The 21626-nt window shown below is 43.6% G+C and overlaps 1 long non-coding RNA gene across 1 annotated transcript in view; it reads right to left on the bottom strand.

Annotated features, from left to right (window-relative positions):
- Positions 1–6417: 6417 nt before the first annotated feature.
- The window catches only part of LOC116410932, a 30184-nt gene continuing 14975 nt past the window's right edge, over positions 6418–21626 (bottom strand). Inside the window, exons 3-4 of the long non-coding RNA XR_004222763.1 lie at positions 16720–16834; positions 6418–6699 (exon numbers count right to left, since the gene is read on the bottom strand). This is a non-coding gene — a long non-coding RNA (uncharacterized LOC116410932). The remainder of the gene's footprint in view (positions 6700–16719; positions 16835–21626) is intronic.

The raw sequence follows: 21626 nt of genomic DNA, 5'->3' as shown, positions 1-21626 counted from the left end.
TGCACTTATGAATCAGAATAAAAACCATTATCTGGGGGTGGGGGGTGGCATTTGGATGATTATGTCAGATCTGGCTGACAGTTCTTTAGAATGAACAGCGTCGGGCCTATTTCATGCTGCTGCATCTCAGAAGTCATTAAGAAAAGCAGCCCGTGCAGCCGAGAGAGGCAGGGATATAATTACGTTCCCCACGGAGGGTCATAGCATGTGTGCTGCAGAGCTGCTGTATACAGTGTGGGATGTGATATGGCTCCCAATTGGCCGAGTCAATATCAATAAGGTCTAGAATAAGGTCTTATCCAGAATGCTCGGGACCTGGGGTTTTCCGGATAAGGGATCTTTCTGTAATTTGAATCTCCATAACTTAAATCTGCTAAAAATCATATAAATATTGAATAAACTCAAGGGAATCCTATGGGAGTTTTAGATAAATATTCTTCTAAAAATCCCATAGGAATGAATAGTACGTGGCTTTTTATGTATAACGCTAACATTTTGATCAATCTGCCCCTTAATATTATATAAACTCTTTGTTGGTTAAGTATTCATTCTGAGGGTGTAGTTCTCCTTTAAATGATGCATCAATGTTCCAGTGCAATTCCGTCAGTTTTGTCGCATTGGCCACAATTGCATCAGCTGTATCTCCCCTTGGTGACTGCAGTTATACTGGAATCAGTGGAGAAGTATAGTGCAACCCCCAGTACCCCCAGTATGTCAGGTCCTTCTGAAAAATATCACCACAGTGTTCTCCGTTCTGACCATTAGCCCCATCAGTCAGACCTGGGCGATCATTGTAATGTAATTCCAGCGGAACTGACTCAGTTGCATTTCACTGCAGGGGAAATACACAAGTTAATATTAAAATTAAAAAAGGGAACACACATCTCATATCAGTCATTTCATCCCTAACAAAAACCATTTGATTACTGAGTTTCATATCCGTCTCTCCATAGCACAATACAGTGATATACCGTTCTGTAAAGTGATCTCCTAGTGCTCTGCTTCGAAAATGTTTTTCATCATTTTGTGTAATGTTGGCAAAGAAAGATGATTTTTGTATCATGAAATACAACATATTACTTTAAACGAGCTATAAAAAGGATTGAGAGGTAACAAAGTAGATGAGAGAATAAAAAAATGATATGTTTCAGCTTCGTGGTGGGCCCCCCTGCAGAAAAAGCTTTTGATAGGGCCTGGCATGACCAGTCCCTCATCCACCCCCCCCCCTTTCTTTCTGGCTTCGACCACGCCAGTGTCTTTAAGATAGGAGAAGGGCCAGGAGGGGAACTAAGGTACAGCAGATCCTCCTGATGCCCGGGCCCCCCCCCTGTTGGAATTACCAACAGCGTGGATCTAGCCCCCATGTATGTAATTGCTTGTAGTTCATCAGAGCAGCCTGCAGGGGGTGCATTGGAGCACTCCTCAAGTTGCCAGGTTATGTAAATGACATCAGTGTGGCCATTTTAGCACTCTGCACTTAACGTGCTTCCATATATTTGCCCTATACCCCAGGGGTAGTGATGAGCGAATTTATTCGCCAGGCATGGATTCACAGCGAATTTCCGTATTTGCCATTGGCGAATTGTTTCGCGAAACTTCCATTAAAATTTGCTGCAGAAAAATTTGTTGCACAACAAATTGGGCACGATTGCGTCAAAAGGGCGCGGTTGAGTAAAAAAAAAAGGGCACAGTTGCGCCAGAAAGGGTGCAGTCATGTCCAAAAAAGGGCGGGTGACAAAAAAATTGCGCGACAAATGCGTTTTGCAACATTTTCGACATTTCGCAAATTTTATGGCGAAGTGAAACGGGACAGATTCGCTCATCACTAACCAGGGGTTATCCATATAAAGGGTCCTCCCGTAATTTGGATCTCCATACCTTAAGTTAACTTTTAGTATGTTATAGAATGCCCCATTCCTAGCAACTTTGCAGTTATTTTTCCTTATTTACTTTTTATAGTTTCTGAATTATTTGCCTTTCTCTTCTGCCTCTTTGCAGCTTTCAAATAGGGGTCACTGACCCCGGCAGCCAAAAACTATTGCTCTGTGAGGCTGCAATTTTATTGTTATTGTTACTTTGTATTACTTAACTTTCTATGCAGGCCCTTTCCTATTCATATTCCCATCTCTCGTTTAAACCACTGCCTGGTTGCTAGGGGTAAATTCTGTATAAAGGGACATAAAATCCCCCAGTGTCCCCTATAAAACAACCCAAGGCAGGTGAGATAGGACATAAAAGAATCTAGATCTGTTATATATGTAAAATATAAGATATACGTTCAATTTGGCATCTTACAGAACCACGAGGAGCTGACATGGTACTGTTATGCTGAGAACCTAGAGTCTCATTCCATAATAGGTAAATTAAAAATTTACTGATACTTACAATGGGGATCAGATAGGATCTGTGCCACTGTGACAGAATGCTCTGTTATACAGATAGCTAGAATCTCAGCCATAAAGCAGGGCAGGACTGCTGCTTACAATGGGGGGGATCAGATAGGATCTGTGCCACTGTGACAGAATGCTCTGTTATACAGATAGCTAGAATCTCAGCCATAAAGCAGGGCAGGACTGCTGCTTCTAATGAGGGGATCAGATAGGATCTGTGCCACTGTGACAGAATGCTCTGTTATACAGATAGCTAGAATCTCAGCCATAAAGCAGGGCAGGACTGCTGCTTACAATGGGGGGATCAGATAGGATCTGTGCCACTGTGACAGAATGCTCTGTTATACAGATAGCTAGAATCTCAGCCATAAAGCAGGGCAGGACTGCTGCTTACAATGGGGGGATCAGATAGGATCTGTGCCACTGTGACAGAATGCTCTGTTATACAGATAGCTAGAATCTCAGCCATAAAGCAGGGCAGGACTGCTGCTTACAATGGGGGGATCAGATAGGATCTGTGCCACTGTGACAGAATGCTCTGTTATACAGATAGCTAGAATCTCAGCCATAAAGCAGGGCAGGACTGCTGCTTACAATGGGGGGATCAGATAGGATCTGTGCCACTGTGACAGAATGCTCTGTTATACAGATAGCTAGAATCTCAGCCATAAAGCAGGGCAGGACTGCTGTAGCATTTCATTACTGTCATTATAGCTCTTATGATTCTTGATATCCAATGTGCCATAAGTCACAGAAGAATTGATTCTGCCATAACTCTTAACATCTCATTGCCAAAATAGTTTAATCAGCAGGGTAAATATTGAATGAGGAAATGTTTGCTGAAGTTGTGTCCTTAGGAGACAATAAGAATGACCTCATTCCTTTACAAAGAAATCCAAGTGCCCTGTGAGCTGATTTGGCAGAGGATTCAGAGCGCCGTACGGGACGGGAGCTCCAGGTCATGAGTAGGAACACTCCGGCTCTTTCATCATGAAAATGCAAACAAAGCCTCCATTGTTACTGTAAATAAAAAGTGTAAGTTGCTAAACCCGACCAAGAACCCCTTTATGGGCACTTTGATCCGCAACTCAAAACAAATGGGAAAGACCCTGACAAATACCGTTCATAAAATATGAAATAACGCCCTTTGCAATGGAAAATAATTCCTGGATATGAATGATAAATCCAAAATGGCAATACCAGGTGCTTGCTGGGAAATTCCTGTAATAGGAGTAATAAATATAGAGCTAGACCTGGAGGGCTGGAGTGGGGAGATGTCTAACATAATAGCCAGAACACTACTTCCTCCTTTACAACTCTCTAAGCTGTTCAAAGTCGGTAGCCAATCAGTGACTTGAGCGGGGCCATATGGGACATAACTATTCAGTTAGTTTGCGTTTGAATCTGACCTGCGTGCTCACAAACTAACTACCGTATATACTCGAGTATAAGCCTATCCGAATATAAGCCGAGGTACCTAATTTTACCTAAGAAAACTGTAAAAACGTATTGACTCGAGTATAAGCCTAGGGTGGGAAATGCAGCCGCTACTGCTAAGTTTCAATAATCAAAATAAATACCAATAAAATGACATTAATTGAGGTATCAGTGGGGTATATGTTTTTCAATATTTATTTCAAAGAAAAACAGTAAACTAGCTCTGTAAGCAGAGAAGAGGGTCAACAAAAACAATATGAGTACTACCCCACGCTCATTGCACATTGGCAAACTGGCAGCAGACCCAGTCCCGGAGGAGATGTAAGGGGGAATAAGTATTGCTAGTGGGAGCCTAGGCCAGGGCACTGGAGGGTCTGGTTGCGGGTGGCCTAATTTGCACACAAAGGAGAGAGGGTGCTAGTCTAGAGGGACCCATGGCACCCGACTCGAGTATAAGCCGAGGGTGACTTTTTCAGCACATTTTGGGTGCTGAAAAACTAGGCTTATACTCGAGTATATACAGTAAACAGTTATTTTGGCGCCCCCTAAAGTCACTGACTAACTAAGGGGTTAGAGAGCTGAAAGCAGGAAGTAGTGTTCTGGCTATTATGTTAGACATCTGCCCACTCCAGCCTTTATAGATTACATTTTTACCTAACTACAGGGTCGGACTGGGGGGTGAAGCAACCAGTCAGCAGGTTGATAGCTTGCTATGGATTATGCTATGGGTTACTAGACCTGGGCAAGCATTGGGCCTTTTATTACATTACCCCATTAGTTGTGTGGCATTGCCAGGCTGCTATAGTGGTGCCAATCTCCCAGGCTGCCCACACCTATGACTCTTTATTGCCCCCTAATTCCACTGTATATTCTGCACTAAACTCTATATAACGTGCCCTTATTTCACCGCATCCTGCAGTTCATCGGGAGGCCTGCGAGTTTGGGAAACATTGTTGGAAAGCCTGCCCTGGGGAACGCAGCCAACACAGTAATATGAAATTGTAAAGAACATTACACCGCAAGAACAAATTTAGATATTGGAAAACCTACTAATGCTATTGCGCGGCCCTTGGCAAAGCCTCGGGACACTTTCATATAAAGGGAAAAGGAAAGAAATGACTTGGCACCTCACGGAATTCTTTCAGATAAGTCTTGGACTCCGAGACAATAAAGAGCCGGAGGGACAGAATGTAGAGAGAATTCTACAGCAGAACCGAAATCATAAGAACTGATCCAAACTCTCTCTCAGTTACACTCCGTGAAATAGTGGAAAGAAATTGTTTTTCCATATTCAAATGCACTCCTGCACTTACACATGGTTGCCAATGTGCCCCCTTCTATTGACTGGGGCATAACTGCCTCTATTGAGGCTGGGGAATACTGGTGCTACCACCAGCCCGGACCTGACCATAGCTTCAGGGTTCCATGGTGGATTGTGTCAGTAGTCACACTATTAGAGTCAGTAGTCACACCAGTAGAGTCAGTAGTCGCACCAGTAGAGTCAGTAGTCGCACCAGTAGAGTCAGTAGTCGCACCAGTAAAGTCAGTAGTCGCACCAGTAGAGTCAGTAGTCGCACCAGTAGAGTCAGTAGTCGCACCAGTAGAGTCAGTAGTCGCACCAGTAGTGTCAGTAGTCGCACCAGTAGAGTCAGTAGTCGCACCAGTAGAGTCAGTAGTCGCACCAGTAGAGTCAGTAGTCGCACCAGTAGAGTCAGTAGTCGCACCAGTAGTGTCAGTAGTCGTGACAGTAGTCGCACCAGTAGAGTCAGTAGTCGTACCAGTAGAGTCAATAGTCACACCAGTAGAGTCAGTAGTCGCACCAGTAGAGTCAGTAGTCGCACCAGTAGAGTCAGTAGTCGCACCAGTAGTGTCAGTAGTCGCACCAGTAGAGTCAGTAGTCGCACCAGTAGAGTCAGTAGTCGCACCAGTAGTGTCAGTAGTCGCACCAGTAGAGTCAGTAGTCGCACCAGTAGAGTCAGTAGTCGCACCAGTAGAGTCAGTAGTCGCACCAGTAGAGTCAGTAGTCGCACCAGTAGTGTCAGTAGTCGCACCAGTAGTAACAGTAGTCGTACCAGTAGTGTCAGTAGTCGCACCAGTAGTGTCAGTAGTCGCACCAGTAGTGTCAGTAGTCGCACCAGTAGTGTCAGTAGTCGCACCAGTAGTGACAGTAGTCGCACCAGTAGTGTCAGTAGTCGCACCAGTAGTGACAGTAGTCGCACCAGTAGAGTCAGTAGTCGCATCAGACTTGCACCCAGTAAATCGGATTCAAACAGTGCTCCAGGAGTACCAAGACCTCCAATAGGTGCAGCTTTTGCATCACAATGCTAGCTGTAGACACAACTCAGAATTTGGGGCAAAAAGCATTACAATTTGCATGTAAAATAGCACTTTGCACACAACACTTGTGTTCAGAAATGACCCATTAGATCAGTGGTCCCCAACCTTTTTTGCACCACGGCCCAGTTTCAAGCAAGACAATTTTTCCAAGAACCGAGGTTGGGGGGGGGGGGGCGCAACTAGTTCATAGTATATAATTTAATTATTACATATATAACGTAAATGTCATTATTACATTTTATATTATGCACTTTATTTTTATTGTTATTAATATCGATGGGAGACCAGGTAGCCCGGTGGTTGGGGACTGCCGCATTACATGACTTTTGTGCTACAAATGATTACCCTATATTTACATTATTAAGCAGCGCTTTCCAGGAATTGCTCGTCCATTCACAAGGCAATGAGCCCAACATCTCGGGGAGGCAGCACAGACTGATCTCGCTCAGCTCCTGTCGGTCCGTATGTCCCAGAACACAATGGAAATGAAGTGACAGGATCACGCTGACAATGAACCCGATAGGGATGTTGGACTCTGTATGAGACACAATCACTCAGCTTGTAACGTCCGTAGGAAAACAAAGGCACAGAGAGGGCAAAATGTTATATAACAGCACAGACAGAACAATAGGCTTCTCCTCGAGCCTCAATAACATCCAGTCTGACTGCTAGGGGGGGGCTCTGGGGGTCGGCCCTACAGACAGAATCCAAAAAGAACTTTATTTAATCCGTGCATTTGTTCCCAGGGGGGGTCTATAAACCTTAAACCATAATATGTATTATCCTTTATATATCAGTATAAAGGAAAACAGGATAACACAACAGGGAGATTTTGTACAGTATCTTGATAAAAAATTTGGCCGGCGACTTAGCCTGGGTTTTAGATTTCAGCCCCCTTATGTGATTGAGTTTGACACCCCTGCCTTAGGGAGGCACTAACTCCACTACTTCTCCTTGTCCTTATTTATTGGTCCCTATTACTGAGGTCCTGGCAGATCCACCTCCCAAACCCATGAAAATAAACTGATCGCAAGGTCCCTCCCACAGGGCAAAGGTGACTGAACTAGGATTTCCTGAGCAGTAGGGGGCATTAATGCTTTGTGTCCCCTATAAACATACTGGCCGTCTGTGCAAAAGCAAACAACTGATTGGTTGCTACGTGACTTTCATTACATTATCAGCATGTGTGAGCAAGGTGGCCATACACGTAACGATCCACTCACCTGGCGAGGTCGCCAAGCGAGTGGATCTTCTCCCGATATCCCCACCTACAGGTGGGCGATATCAGGGGAATTTAGGCTAATACGGTTGTTTGGCCCTGGGGCCAAACAATCAAATTATAATGACTGTTAAGGGCGCAGTCGGTTCGGGGACCGCATCAATGGGCCGATGTGGTCCCCGATCTGACTGAATTTTCAGGCCAGATGTCGGTTGGGCAGGCCAGTCTTTGCTGCCCCTACATGGGCCGATAAGCCACTGAATCGGTCCAAGGGACCCATATCGGCAGCTACAATTGGCCCCTATATGGCCACCTTTAGGCAGGTAAAGTATAGATTACTGGTGTGACAACAAAGGCCGGCTTTACCGCCACCTGCTGGCCCGTATTGCCCCTGATGAAAGGTTGCAACCTACACGTTATGGATATTACAGAGGCAATTGTTGCTTCTCATAGGAAGATTCTGGGACTTGTTGAGTGTCTTTTTTAAAGGCATAGTCACCCTAAACAAGGTGCACCCAACAGAGCATAATGAGAAGATGCCCTCAAGTTGGAGCTTGGCTTCGGCCTATGGCAGTGATCCCCAACGAGTGGCTTGGGAGTAACATGTTGCTCACCACCCATTTTGATGTTGCTCCCAGTGGCCTTAAAGTAGGTGCCATTTTTACATGTCTGGCTCGGAGACAAGTTTTGGAAGCACAGAGACACTGTATTACTCAAAGCAGAGCCTCCTGTTGGCCAAGATTCCACATGGGGCTACCAAATAGCCAATCACAACGCTTCTTTCCCATCCTCAAGGAACTTTTTTCATGCTTGTGAGTGTGGCTCATGAGTAAAAAAGGTCAGGGATCCCTGGTGTAAGGGCACAGGCAGGACCACTTACGTGGAGTCACTGAATAAGCCTTGGCTGATGCTTTGAGAAGAGAATCCAAGAGGCTAAAAACATGGTTAATAATTATGTTTACAAACAAGCGACTTCTTATCTCTCTCTATCCTCACTTAACCTCTTACACAATGACAGTAATGGCGTGTTACATCTCTGTAGCGCCCCACCTCTCTCTGACCCACTTCTTCTTGGTGTTAATTCCTCCCAATACAACAATTAATGCCATTTTCAGAAGTCACCCAATGTCTGCGCAGGAAGGCGCCTCGGTGCGTCGGCGAGAGCGTATAATGAAACTTTCTCTAGGCCTAAATGGCTCAGAATTGGGTTATGAGATAAGCAAATGCGTTTTTTTCCCAGAGCAGCAGACAGATGAGAATCTCGTGCCGGAGATGAGTGTTAGCACCGCGCTCCGTATACACTAACCTACTTATTCTCGCTTGACATTTGAAAGAGGGAAGTGGCTTTTAACTTCTATAAATACATGATGAAAAACGCAACTTCTTTCATTTGAAGAAACCCCCAGATGTAATATAGAATTCTCAAGCCTTCCGCTCCCTGGCTCAGCCAAAGCCTAATGTGGTGTCAGTAATGGTGAACTCAGTGCCTCGCATTAAATGCTTCCTGCAAACGGGGGTAAAATGCATCTTTTATTATGGTGAAAACGAGTGCAGTTTCTCTCTCTTACTATAGACGTTCTGTTGTGAGAATGTTGCACGTAAAAGCGTTGGGATCTGTTATTTGCAGCACAATGGTAAAATATAATTTCTATGCATGGATATACAGGTATGGGATCCCTTATCCGGAAACCCAGTATCCAGAAAGCTCAGAATTACGGAAAGCCTGTCTCCCATAGACTCCATTTTAATCAAATAATTCAGAATTTTAAAACTGATTACCCTTTTCTCTGTAATAATAAAACAGTACCTGTACTTGATCCCAACTAAGATATAATTACCCCTTATTGGGGCAGAACAGCCCTATTGGGTTTATTTAATGGTTAAATGATTCCCTTTTCTCTGTAATAATAAAACAGTACCTGTACTTGATCCCAACTAAGATATAATTACCCCTTATTGGGGGCAGAACAGCCCTATTGGGTTTATTTCATGGTTAAATGATTCCCTTTTCTCTGTAATAATAAAACAGTACCTGTACTTGATCCCAACTAAGATATAATTACCCCTTATTGGGGGCAGAACAGCCCTATTGGGTTTATTTCATGGTTAAATGATTCCCTTTTCTCTGTAATAATAAAACAGTACCTGTACTTGATCCCAACTAAGATATAATTACCCCTTATTGGGGCAGAACAGCCCTATTGGGTTTATTTAATGGTTAAATGATTCCCTTTTCTCTGTAATAATAAAACAGTACCTGTACTTTATCCCACCTAAGATATAATTACCCCTTATTGGGGGCAGAACAGCCCTATTGGGTTTAATTAATATTTTATTGATTTTTTTAGTAGACTTAAGGTATGGAGATCCAAATTACGAAAAGACTCTTTATCCGGAATGCCCTTGGTCCCGAGCATTCTGGATAACGGATCCTATACCTGTATTTATATATACAGAAAGACCCCTTATCCGGAATGCCCTTGGTCCACAGCATTCTGGATAATGGATACTATATATATATATATATATACTGTATATATATATATATATATATAGGGGGTAGGATAAAAAGTGCACATTTTGCTACAGGTCTGATCACCTGTAGCAACCAATGTGCAGGTAGCATTTATAGGTCACCTGTTTTAAAGCAAGCACTCCATTGGTTGCTACGGGTTACTGCAGATGGGCAGACTTTCTGCCTTTTATTATGTATGGATTATATTATATAAAATACTAATTGCAATAAATATACACAGTAATAAAGACTGACAGGAAGAAGGAGGTCCCTACCCCATAGAGCTTACAATCTATGCATGACTCTCTGACAGATGGCTCTCAGTGACTTTCATATGCCTTCCAGTATAAAGAGAGGGCCAGTGACTGTACCATTTCAGCAAGTTGACTGACGAGCTAAGGCCACGGGATATTTGTATTTATAGATATACATATGTCTGACCTGTGAAGCCAAGGGCGACGGGAGTCACATGTATTTTAAAAGTAGATAATTGAATGGTAGGGAGAAACGGAAATAGATGGGCCTTATAGTACAGAACTTCCATAGATAAGCCCTAACCAGTCACAAGGTGAATTGGGAAATGTTACCCAGTATTATGGAGCCTTTCTCACAATCTGTCTGTTTTTTCCAAAGTTGCGTTAAGTTACATAGTTTGTTACATAGGGTTGAAAAAAGACCAGTGTCCATCAAGTTCAACCCATCCAAGTAAACCCAGCACCCCTAACCCCCACCTACCAATCTATACACTCACATACATAAACTATATATACAACCACTAGTACTAACTGTAGGTATTAGTATCACAATAGCCTTGGATATTCTGCTTGTTCAAGAACTCATCCAGGCCCCTCTTATAGGCATTAACAGAATCTGCCATTACCCCATCACTAGGAAGGGCATTCCCCAACCTCACTGCCCTCACCGTGAGGAACCCCCTACGCTGCTTCAAATGGAAGCTCCTTTCCTCTAATCTATAGGGGTGACCTCTGGTGCGTTGATTGTTTTTATGGGAAAAAAGAACATCCCCCAACTGCCTATAATCCCCTCTAATGTACTTGTACAGAGTAATCATGTCCCCTCGCAAGCGCCTCTTTTCCAGAGAAAACAACCCCAACCTCGACAGTCTCACCTCATAGTTTAACCCTTCCATCCCCTTAACCAGTTTAGTTGCAGTCTCTGCACTCTCTCCAGCTCATTAATATCCTTCTTAAGGACTGGAGCCCAAAACTGCCCCCATACTAAAGGTGAGGCCTTACCAGGGACCTATAAAGGGGCAAAATTATGTTCTCATCCCTTGAGTCAATGCCCTTTTTTATACAAGACAGCACTTTATTTGCTTTAGTAGCCACAGAATGACACTGCCTGGAATTAGACAACTTGTTATCAACAAAAACCCCTAGATCCTTCTCCATTAAGGATACCCCCAACACACTACCATTCAGTAGATAGTTTGCATTTATATTATTTCTACCAAAATGCATAACTTTGCACTTATCAACATTGAACCTCATTTTCCAGTTCCCTGCAGCAGGAAATTACGCACGGATTACCCAATCGATTATTGCTGGTGGAAAGCCATTTTGGAGCAGTTAGTTGCCCAGCGATCTATTACATGCAACTGAACCGCTCCGTGGGTTTTTACCCTAATTCTCAGTACTTGAGCGTTTCAAGATAAGGGATCTTTCGATAATAACATAATGTACAACATTTCTAGCATATTTCTTTATTTAGGTTTTAGTTCTCCTTTACAAAAACATTTAAACATTAAATAAACCCAATAGGGCTGTTCTGCCCCCAATAAGGGGTAATTATATCTTAGTTGGGATCAAGTACAGGTACTGTTTTATTATTACAGAGAAAAGGGAATCATTTAACCATTAAATAAACCCAATAGGGCTGTTCTGCCCCAATAAGGGGTAATTATATCTTAGTTGGGATCAAGTACAGGTACTGTTTTATTATTACAGAGAAAAGGGAATCATTTAACCATGAAATAAACCCAATAGGGCTGTTCTGCCCCAATAAGGGGTAATTATATCTTAGTTGGGATCAAGTACAGGTACTGTTTTATTATTACAGAGAAAAAGGGAATCATTTTTAAAATTCAGAATTATTTGATTAAAATGGAGTCTATGGGAGACAGGCTTTTCGTAATTCTGAGTTTTCTGGATAATGGGATTCCAGATAAGGGATTCCATACCTGTACTAATATATTCCACAGTACTATACTGACACATCATTCACTGCCCCAAGGGAGCTTACAATCTAAGGGCTCACACTAGGGTCAGTTTTGTTGGGAGCCAATGAATGTGCCTATTTGTGGGCAGAAATCCATGGAGAGAGAACACACAGGACCCCAACACTGCAGGGCAGACCCACCCGCTGCCTGGCCTTAGACTGTAAGCTCCTCTGGGAAATATAAATTATGAATACTATAATACTGTGAACTCATACAGAAGCACCACTCCTTTTCCCTAAATATCAAATCCCTGTACTCGAGTCCTTAACCCTAACAACACCTGGGGCCGGGAATCAGATTTCCCTTCTCGTTTTCCAGAAGGATTACGGGCGCAGTTTATAAGTGATTCTCTGGGTTTCTCCCAAAAATAGCGCCAGCTAATAGCGCGGGGAGTGTGTAGGGGACAAGTGCCTAGCGCTGTTAGACTGCAGCTATTCCTGATGATGATGATGATGATGAGAGCCATGTGGTCTGGGTGTCCTACTGAGTCTCTCAGCTGCTTGGGGATGATGAAGGATGCGTTATTAATACATGACATCATCTGTATTTAGCCGCCGGAGAAAGGAAATACACAAACCTCACCCACAGATTCAATAATTAGATGGCAGCTAAGCTAGAAAGCTTCCTGTTCTTGTTTATATACCTCCGTCTGTAATAAATCAGCCCCGAGGAGAAGAGAAGCGCCCAAGAGTCACTTATATAAATACCATGGCGTAAATTTCTGTGAGCGCGTTTGCAGGTCACATTCATGGTCTATTTTCAGCGCTTTCTGAGATATTTGCCAGGCTTTAGTCTCAACCTAGAGTCAGCAACCCATGGGTTAACTCAATACAGGAAGTGCATAGAGATACACTGAATACAGGAAGTGCATAGACGGTTAAAAGAAAACTATACACCCAGAATGAATACTTAGTTTATATCATATTAAGTGACCTAATAAAGAATCTTACCAAACTGGAATATATATAAATAAGTAAATATAGCTCTTTTACATCCTTTCCCTTGAGCCGCCATTTTGTGATAGGCTGTGTGCTACCTCAGAGATCAGCTGACAGGAAATTATTATTATTATCATTATTATTAACATTTATTTATAAAGCGCCAACATATTCCGCAGCGCTGTACAATAAGTGGGTACAGATAATGCAGCTCTAACTGTAACAGGAAGTAGTGTGGGAGCAAAAGGCAGAACTCTGCCCATTCATTGGCTGATGGGGCCTAGCGTGAATGTGTGCCTTGGCTTGTTTGTGTGCACTGTGACTCCTATGATCCCAGGGGGCGGCCCTTAGTACTTAAAATGGGCAGGCAGAGATTTAGTCCAGTAATTGGGCCGGTAGTCGGGACAGGCAGCTGGCAAGCAGAGTCGAAGAACAGGCCAAGGTCAAAACCGGGAGATCCCCAAGAACAGAGCTAGAAGGGGCACAGGAGTACAGGAACCAGGCACGGAACAAGGAACCAGGCACGGAACAAGGAACCAGGCACAGAACAAGAACCAGGCACGGAGCAAGGAACCAGGCAAGGACTCAAGAACTAGGAACCAGATGGGGGTCTCAGGAACAGGAAAACCCAAATTGCAGGAAGGCAAGATCTAGGCTAGAAAGCTTAATGGCCAAGGGGTGAGCTGGACTAGAACGTTTGCTTGAAACCTGGGCAAGAGGTGGATTGGTGCTTTGACTGGAAGGACATCTAATTTATTTTTTTGGTTTAGATCCCCTTCCGGTCAAAGCTTTAATGAATGGTGTCAATATGCACTGTGATAGCGGCCAGGAAAAACTATCCTAAGCAATTCAACATGAGTGAGGGGGAAGGTTTTTAAGGCAAGAAGTTGAATGGACTAGAATATTCTAATGGAAGCCTTCATAAAGGGGTCTGGTCAATAGAACACCAGAATAGAACATGTCCTGCACAGCAGTAAGTCTGTAACCCACCCCATGGGGCAGATTAAAGCCCTCTCACAGCATCTTACTGGTGAGGCAAAGACTCTTTAAAGCAAGCAATAAAAGAATGTAGTGTTTACTGGTCACCTCTTGAAAGACAAATATATAATTAGTCGCTGCTGGTTGCTAGACCTGGTGCAAACTTTCAAGGTCTAATATATAATGGTGCTGTGCCCAAAGAATTAGGAAATGAGCCCTACAGACTTACCCCCTTAAGATTACATTCTTGCACGTGACATTTGTAAACCCAGTAGACCTGCAGGGTTTTGTTGGATGGCACAGAACCATTTAGTTCAGGCTTTAACCCTAATTGAAATATCTAATTCAAAAATAGTAGCAAGTGGGAAAATCTCCCTCTATTGCAATTTGGTAAATACAATGCATAATGTAATATTAAACGACCGTTGACTCGGAGGCACCAGGCTCTGGGAAACATGTGACTCATTAGAGTTTACCCAGTAACTCAAACCCAAGCAGGAAAGTCTGGTTTCTCTGTCAGCACCTTTTGTCATTGGGCCAGGGATGGGCACCCTTTAGCTCTCCAGGTGTTGTGGGGCTACAGCGTTGGGGTAAAGAGAGATGCCTGTAGTTGTAGTTTTAAACCCCCCTACAATGCCAGTGACTTCCAGCAGGTATATTATATGATGGAGGCCACGTGGGGTTTGGAGGAATCACTGAATTTATAATCATGTTAGCATTCTGTCAATATATTAATGCTCCAATATACTTGCATTTTAGAAATGGTAACTGTGTACCATCTGTGAGCAAGATCTGTTGTGACCACCTTCAAGAACCCGGCACTAGAGTGCACCCATTTTCTACATGTTGCACATTGCAGATGACCCCCATGGTCTGCCTTAAAATGTATCTTCTTTTTAACATAGCCTAAGCTCCTTAAGCTACTAGGAAATGAGTCTGTAAGTCTACCATCATCAAAAGTAGACTCTAAGATGCAAGAATGCAGCTCTAGTTAAAGATAGTCAGAGTAAAGGCCAGTTATTCAATATTGTGGCTACACTGGCTAGAGCCGTGGCTGTCAAACCTTTCTCAGTTCAAGTCTCACTTGAAGGCTCCAACCTTTGGTCCCTCCTTTATATAATGAAATGAGTACAATTACAATAGCATAGCAAGAGAAACAGGTGAGATTTGAGGCAAGCTTGGCTGGAGTTACCATGGTTCTTTTGAGGCAAGCTTGGATGGAGGCAAGCTTGGCTGGAGTTACAGTGGTTCTTTTGAGGCAAGCTTGGATGGAGGCACGATTGGCTGGAGCTACAGTGGTTCTTTTGAGGCAAGCTTGGCTGGAGTTACTGTGGTTCTTTTGAGGCAAGCTTGGATGGAGGCACGATTGGCTGGAGCTACAGTGGTTCTTTTGAGGCAAGCTTGGCTGGAGTTACAGTGGTTCTTTTGCAGCAAGCTTGGATGGAGCTACAGTGGTTCTTTTGAGGCAAGCTTGGCTGGAGCTACAGTGGTTCTTTTGAGGCAAGCTTGGCTGGAGCTACAGTGGTTCTTTTGAGGTAAGCTTGGCTGGAGCTACAGTGGTTCTTTTGAGGCAAGCTTGGCTGGAGTTTCAGTGGTTCTTTTGAAGCAAGCTTGGCTGGAGTTTCAGTGGTTCTTTTGAGGCAAGCTTGGCTGGAGCTACAGTGGTTCTTTTGAGGCAAGCTTGGCTGGAGCTACAGTGGTTCTTTTGAGGCAAGCTTGGCTGGAGCTACAGTGGTTCTTTTGAGGCAAGCTTGGCTGGAGCTACAGTGGTTCTTTTGAGGCAAGCTTGGCTGGAGTTACTGTGGTTCTTTTGAGGCAAGCTTGGATGGAGGCACGATTGGCTGGAGCTACAGTGGTTCTTTTGAGGCAAGCTTGGCTGGAGTTACAGTGGTTCTTTTGCAGCAAGCTTGGATGGAGCTACAGTGGTTATTCTGAGGCAAGCTTGGCTGAAGCTACAGTGGTTCTTTTGAGGCAAGCTTGGCTGGAGCTACAGTGGTTCTTTTGAGGCAAGCTTGGCTGGAGCTACAGTGGTTCTTTTGAGGCAAGCTTGGCTGGAGTTAAAGTGGTTCTTTTGAGGCAAGCTTGGCTGGAGTTAAAGTGGTTCTTTTGAGGCAAGCTTGGCTGGAGCTACAGTGGTTCTTTTGAGGCAAGCTTGGCTGGAGTTTAAGCGGTTCTTTTGAGGCAAGCTTGGCTGGAGCTACAGTGGTGACAAGACTCTTCTTGCTGATGTTTCATGAAAAGCAGTGGCTATGGTAATGTTAGCATAGGAGTTTAAGGTAAAAGAATCACCACTTTGGGGAAACTGTGGATATACACACCTATTGTGGGAGGGCCCTCAGTTTTAGTTATAATACTCAGTTAGCATAAGCCCACATTGTAGGTCTTAATTGGCTGGAAGACTCCATACACCCAAGGGAGAAAGAAAAAACATTCTACTCACTGCAGGGATTGAGTTTATGTGCAAATTCAGGCATAATTACCCACACAATGTTGGTATAGCTTGGCCCTATATGCGTAGAGCATTTATATGGGACAGCAGTGATGATCTGCATTGAGTTCCATGCTGTCCTGAATCTCCCGACTGTGATCACTTTGGAAAGAAAGCCCGAGGCAGATAATAAATCAGAGGAACTGTCTCAGATATTATCCCATTCTGAATCACTCACCGCACGTTTGTCTTGCACTGCGCCATCACCAGGGCCCCGGGCGTTCTGTACGTACTATGTCTGTGAGCGCTGACTGCGGCAGAAACAATACTCCCTCCCTGTTCCACAACTGCTTCTGCATATAAATAATCAGGAAATGTATCCGTGAGGTGCAGACAAAGTCTATATTATTTATAGTAATTCATGGCAGGAGTCACTGACAGAAAATCATTTTGTAGCATTCGTAGAATCTAGTGATTCCCTGGCATTTACTATATTTGTAACACAAATAGTGAATTCACACACAGCGACAGACAACAGTAGTTGTGAACCGATGATTATAAGGGCCGTGACAGACGGGGAGATTAGTTAGCACGCGACAAATCTCCCTTGTTGCGGGCGACTAATCTCCCCGAAATGCCATCCCACCGTCTAGAATGTAAATCGCCGGTGGGATGGCATACGCGGTGCGGTGATTTACCAAAATCAGCGAAGTTGCCTTGCGAGAAAACTTTGGCGATTTCTGCGCCGCGTATGTCATCCCACTGGCGATTTACATTCTAGACGGTGGGATGGCATTTCGGGGAGATTAGTCGCCCGCAACAAGGGAGATTTGTTGTGGGCGACTAATCTCCCCATCTGTCATGGCCCTTATAATCATAAATAAATAATAAGGGAATGTATCCGTGAGGTGCAGACAAAGTCTATATTATTTATAGTAATTCATGGCAGGAGTCACTGACAGAAAATCATTTTGTAGCATTCGTAGAATCTAGTGATTCCCTGGCATTTACTATATTTGTAACACAAATAGTGAATTCACACACAGCGACAGACAACAGTAGTTGTGAACCGATGATTATAAGGGCCGTGACAGACGGGGAGATTAGTTAGCACGCGACAAATCTCCCTTGTTGCGGGCGACTAATCTCCCCGAAATGCCATCCCACCGTCTAGAATGTAAATCGCCAGTGGGATGGCATACGCGGCGCGGTGATTTACCAAAATCAGCGAAGTTGCCTTGCGAGAAAACTTTGGCGATTTCTGCGCCGCGTATGTCATCCCACTGGCGATTTACATTCTAGACGGTGGGATGGCATTTCGGGGAGATTAGTCGCCCGCAACAAGGGAGATTTGTTGTGGGCGACTAATCTCCCCATCTGTCATGGCCCTTATAATCATAAATAAATAATAAGGGAATGTATCCGTGAGGTGCAGACAAAGTCTATATTATTTATAGTAATTCATGGCAGGAGTCACTGACAGAAAATCATTTTGTAGCATTCGCAGAATTTAGTGATTCCCTGGCAAATTTGCCCTGGCATTTACTATAGTCGTAACACAAATAGTGAGTTTACACACAGCGACAGACAACAGTAGTTGTGAACCAATGATTATAAGGGCCGTGACAGACTGGGAGATCAGTTGGCACACAACAAATTTCCCTTGTCACAGGCGACTAATGTCCCCGAAATGCCATCCCACCGGCTAGAATGTAAATCGCCAGTGGGATGCCATATGCGGCATGGCGATTTGCAGAAATCTGCGAAGTTGCCATTCGGCGCCGCGTATTCCATCCCACCGGCGATTTACATTCTAGCCGGTGGGATGGCATTTCGGGGACATTAGTCGCCTGTGACAAAGGAGATTTGTCGTGGGCGACTATTATCCCCGTCTGTCATGGCCCTAAGGCACACAGAGCTACTAGTAGCAGCTACTTGTCGTGGCTACCAAAATAGACAATGCTGATTATTTACTGATAATTGTCTCTACGTGTGTTTAAGCAGGGGCAATTCTCAGTATTGTCTATGGCAGGGGATTTTCTGGAGTTTAGTAGCTGTTTAGTAGCTGCTACTAGTAGCTCCATGTGTTTTCACCCTTAGAGCAAGAACCCACAAAGCTGTTGTGTCACCCCAATGATAGATCTTTACTACTGAGGGCGGCAAACTGCTCCGAAAAGGCTTTCTATCGGCAACAATGGGAGGAGACGGTGGAAAGCCCTTCACATCACGGTTCTCCAGGTTTTTCCCTATTACTAATCATTGCCCTTTCGTTAGAAAATTGACACATAGGAATAAGGCTCTGTTGTTGCTATTCATCGCTTTATTAAACAACCCAAAAATCTATTAATACATCACAGTTTAATGAGCTTGGAATCTCCCTGAGTGATAAGCGCATAAATAGAACCTTTCATCCTCCTTTCCCAAGAAGTCCACGGCTTCTATTTATGTATTGGTTTTGGTTTTCGCTGGAAAATGTCTCCTCCTTAATGTCTCTAAATCCTGAGGATTTAGCTGTGATGCAGCTCACGTTCATTAAAGGGGAATCCGTTATCCAGAAACCCCTTTTCCAGAAAGTTCAGAATGAAGGAAAGGTCATCTCCCATAAACTCCATTTATTCAGATAAATTGGGTTTATTTAATGTTTAAATGATTCCCTTTTATCTGTAATAATAAAACAGTACCTGTACTTGATCCCAACTAAGATATAATTACCCCTTATTGGGGCAGAACAGCCCTATTGGGTTTATTTCATGGTTAAATGATTCCCTTTTCTCTGTAATAATAAAACAGTACCTGTACTTGATCCCAACTAAGATATAATTACCCCTTATTGGGGCAGAACAGCCCTATTGGGTTTATTTAATGGTTAAATGATTCCCTTTTATCTGTAATAATAAAACAGTACCTGTACTTGATCCCAACTAAGATATAATTACCCCTTATTGGGGGCAGAACAGCCCTATTGGGTTTATTTCATGGTTAAATGATTCCCTTTTCTCTGTAATAATAAAACAGTACCTGTACTTGATCCCAACTAAGATATAATTACCCCTTATTGGGGGCAGAACAGCCCTATTGGGTTTATTTCATGGTTTAATAATTCCCTTTTCTCTGTAATAATAAAACAGTACCTGTACTTGATCCCAACTAAGATATAATTACCCCTTATTGGGGGCAGAACAGCCCTATTGGGTTTATTTCATGGTTAAATGATTCCCTTTTCTCTGTAATAATAAAACAGTACCTGTACTTGATCCCAACTAAGATATAATTACCCCTTATTGGGGTGATATCCCCCCCCCCCCCCCCAGCAGCCGATCAGCAGAACAGTGGGAAGGGAGCAAGATAGCAGCTCCCAGTAGGTATCAGAATAGCACTCAATAGTAAGAAATCCAAGTCCAGCTTGGGACTCCTACAGTTACATGGGAGTGGGAGAAACAATAGGAAACTGAAATAGGAAACTCCTCCAAAACACAACTTTGAGACTCAAAAAATAAATCCCACAATGCCCTGCTGCACACGTAATGTTAATAAGGAAAGGGACATCCCAGTGCAATGCATTGTGGGGTATTTAGTTCCCGCATGCTGTCTGTAAGCTGTGGAGAAGTTGTTACAATATGTAACACCAGCGTTTTAGTCCCTCCTCCCCTGCCAGGATTTCAAATGATGCAGAAAGAAAAGAACTGTTTTGCAGCTGGATCTCAGCATATAATAATGGTATTTATTCCTACTAGTTTAAGGAACAGATTACAGGGATAGGGATATTAGGGGTTTCTGTGCTGTGTGGGGCTCTAACAAATCTTGGTTTTGAAGCCAGAGTTCCCCTTTAAGAGTAAAGCTTTTTAAAGTTTTTTTTTCTAAAAACATATATAATGTATATAAGGAAAGTTGCACTTTAGGTCTAGCCTCCCATTTGTGATCCTGGATCCTTAGTGGACCTTCCAGGCCTGGGCTGATGTCCCTCCTCTGTTCTTTCCCCTCTGAGCTCATTGCCTCGTGTCCCCTCATCGGGGTCAAACCTTTTTTTCCCCAACATAAACCTAAAAGGGAAACAAAAAGGATTACAGAGACAAACAGGAAAGATTTCCCCTTAATCCCAAGTACTTTTGTTCTTGCCATTTGACTTGGACGGGGAAGGCTTCATTTCCGGGCAGCGTATTCCATTGCAGCTGCATTTGTACATCCGTGGCTTACTCAGTTCTCTTTAATAACCGCCAGTTTTATTATGAGGCTTAAAGAGCGACATAATACTTTTAACGCCTACAACATACGCCGGGAGATCTCGCCTAAGGCTGAACTTCCCAGTAGTGGCAGCAACAAATGAACACGTTGGCTCAGACATTAAAGCGTAAAATCTCCCTCTGAGTCATCTCCAAAGCAGTTATTGTGCCTTTCTGCAGAATTCTATATTTAAATGACTTTCGCTCTATTCATCTTTCAACTGTATTAAATACAGCGGTGTCACTAGAACTTCCTACAGCCCAAATCAAAGCCTTTTATGGTCTGGCACCAGAACCCCCAGAACCTTACGGAAGTTGGGTTGTTGCCAATAAGCACCTTAATGAGGGACACATGTGGGGTACTTGTTATTTCTAAATGACACTGTTACACAGCAAATAATTCCCTCTGCCATTTAACCTTTTATTCTTGAACCAACAAATGTATTTGTAGCTGTAATATTGGTGTGTAGGCGCCATCTCAGTGCCTTGTGCCTGAGTCTGAGCTTTCAGCCAGCGCTACACATTAGAACTGCTTTCAGCTAACCTATTGTTTCTCCTACTCCCATGTAACTGGAGGAGTCCCAAGCCGGACTTGGATTTCTTACTATTGAGTGCTATTCTGATACCTACTGGGAGCTGCTATCTTGCTCCCTTCCCATTGTTCTGCTGATCGGCTGCTGGGGGTGAGGGGGGGGGGATATCACTCCAACTTGCAGCGCAGCAGTAAAGTGTGAGTGAAGTTTATCAAAGCACAGGTCACATGGCTGTGGCACCCTGGGAAATGAAGAATATGGCTAGCCCCATGGGAACAACAGATTATAATGCAGGATTCTGCTAGAGAAGCTCTATTAACTGATGGGTTTTAAACATGCTTTCAAATGGGGGTCACTGACCCCTTCAGCCAAAAAACAGTTGCTCTTTAAAG

The sequence above is a fragment of the Xenopus tropicalis genome, chromosome 5, assembly GCF_000004195.4.
Source record: "Xenopus tropicalis strain Nigerian chromosome 5, UCB_Xtro_10.0, whole genome shotgun sequence".
NCBI classification, from domain to species: Eukaryota; Metazoa; Chordata; class Amphibia; order Anura; family Pipidae; genus Xenopus; species Xenopus tropicalis.
This window is presented reverse-complemented; position numbering and strand designations above follow the sequence as displayed.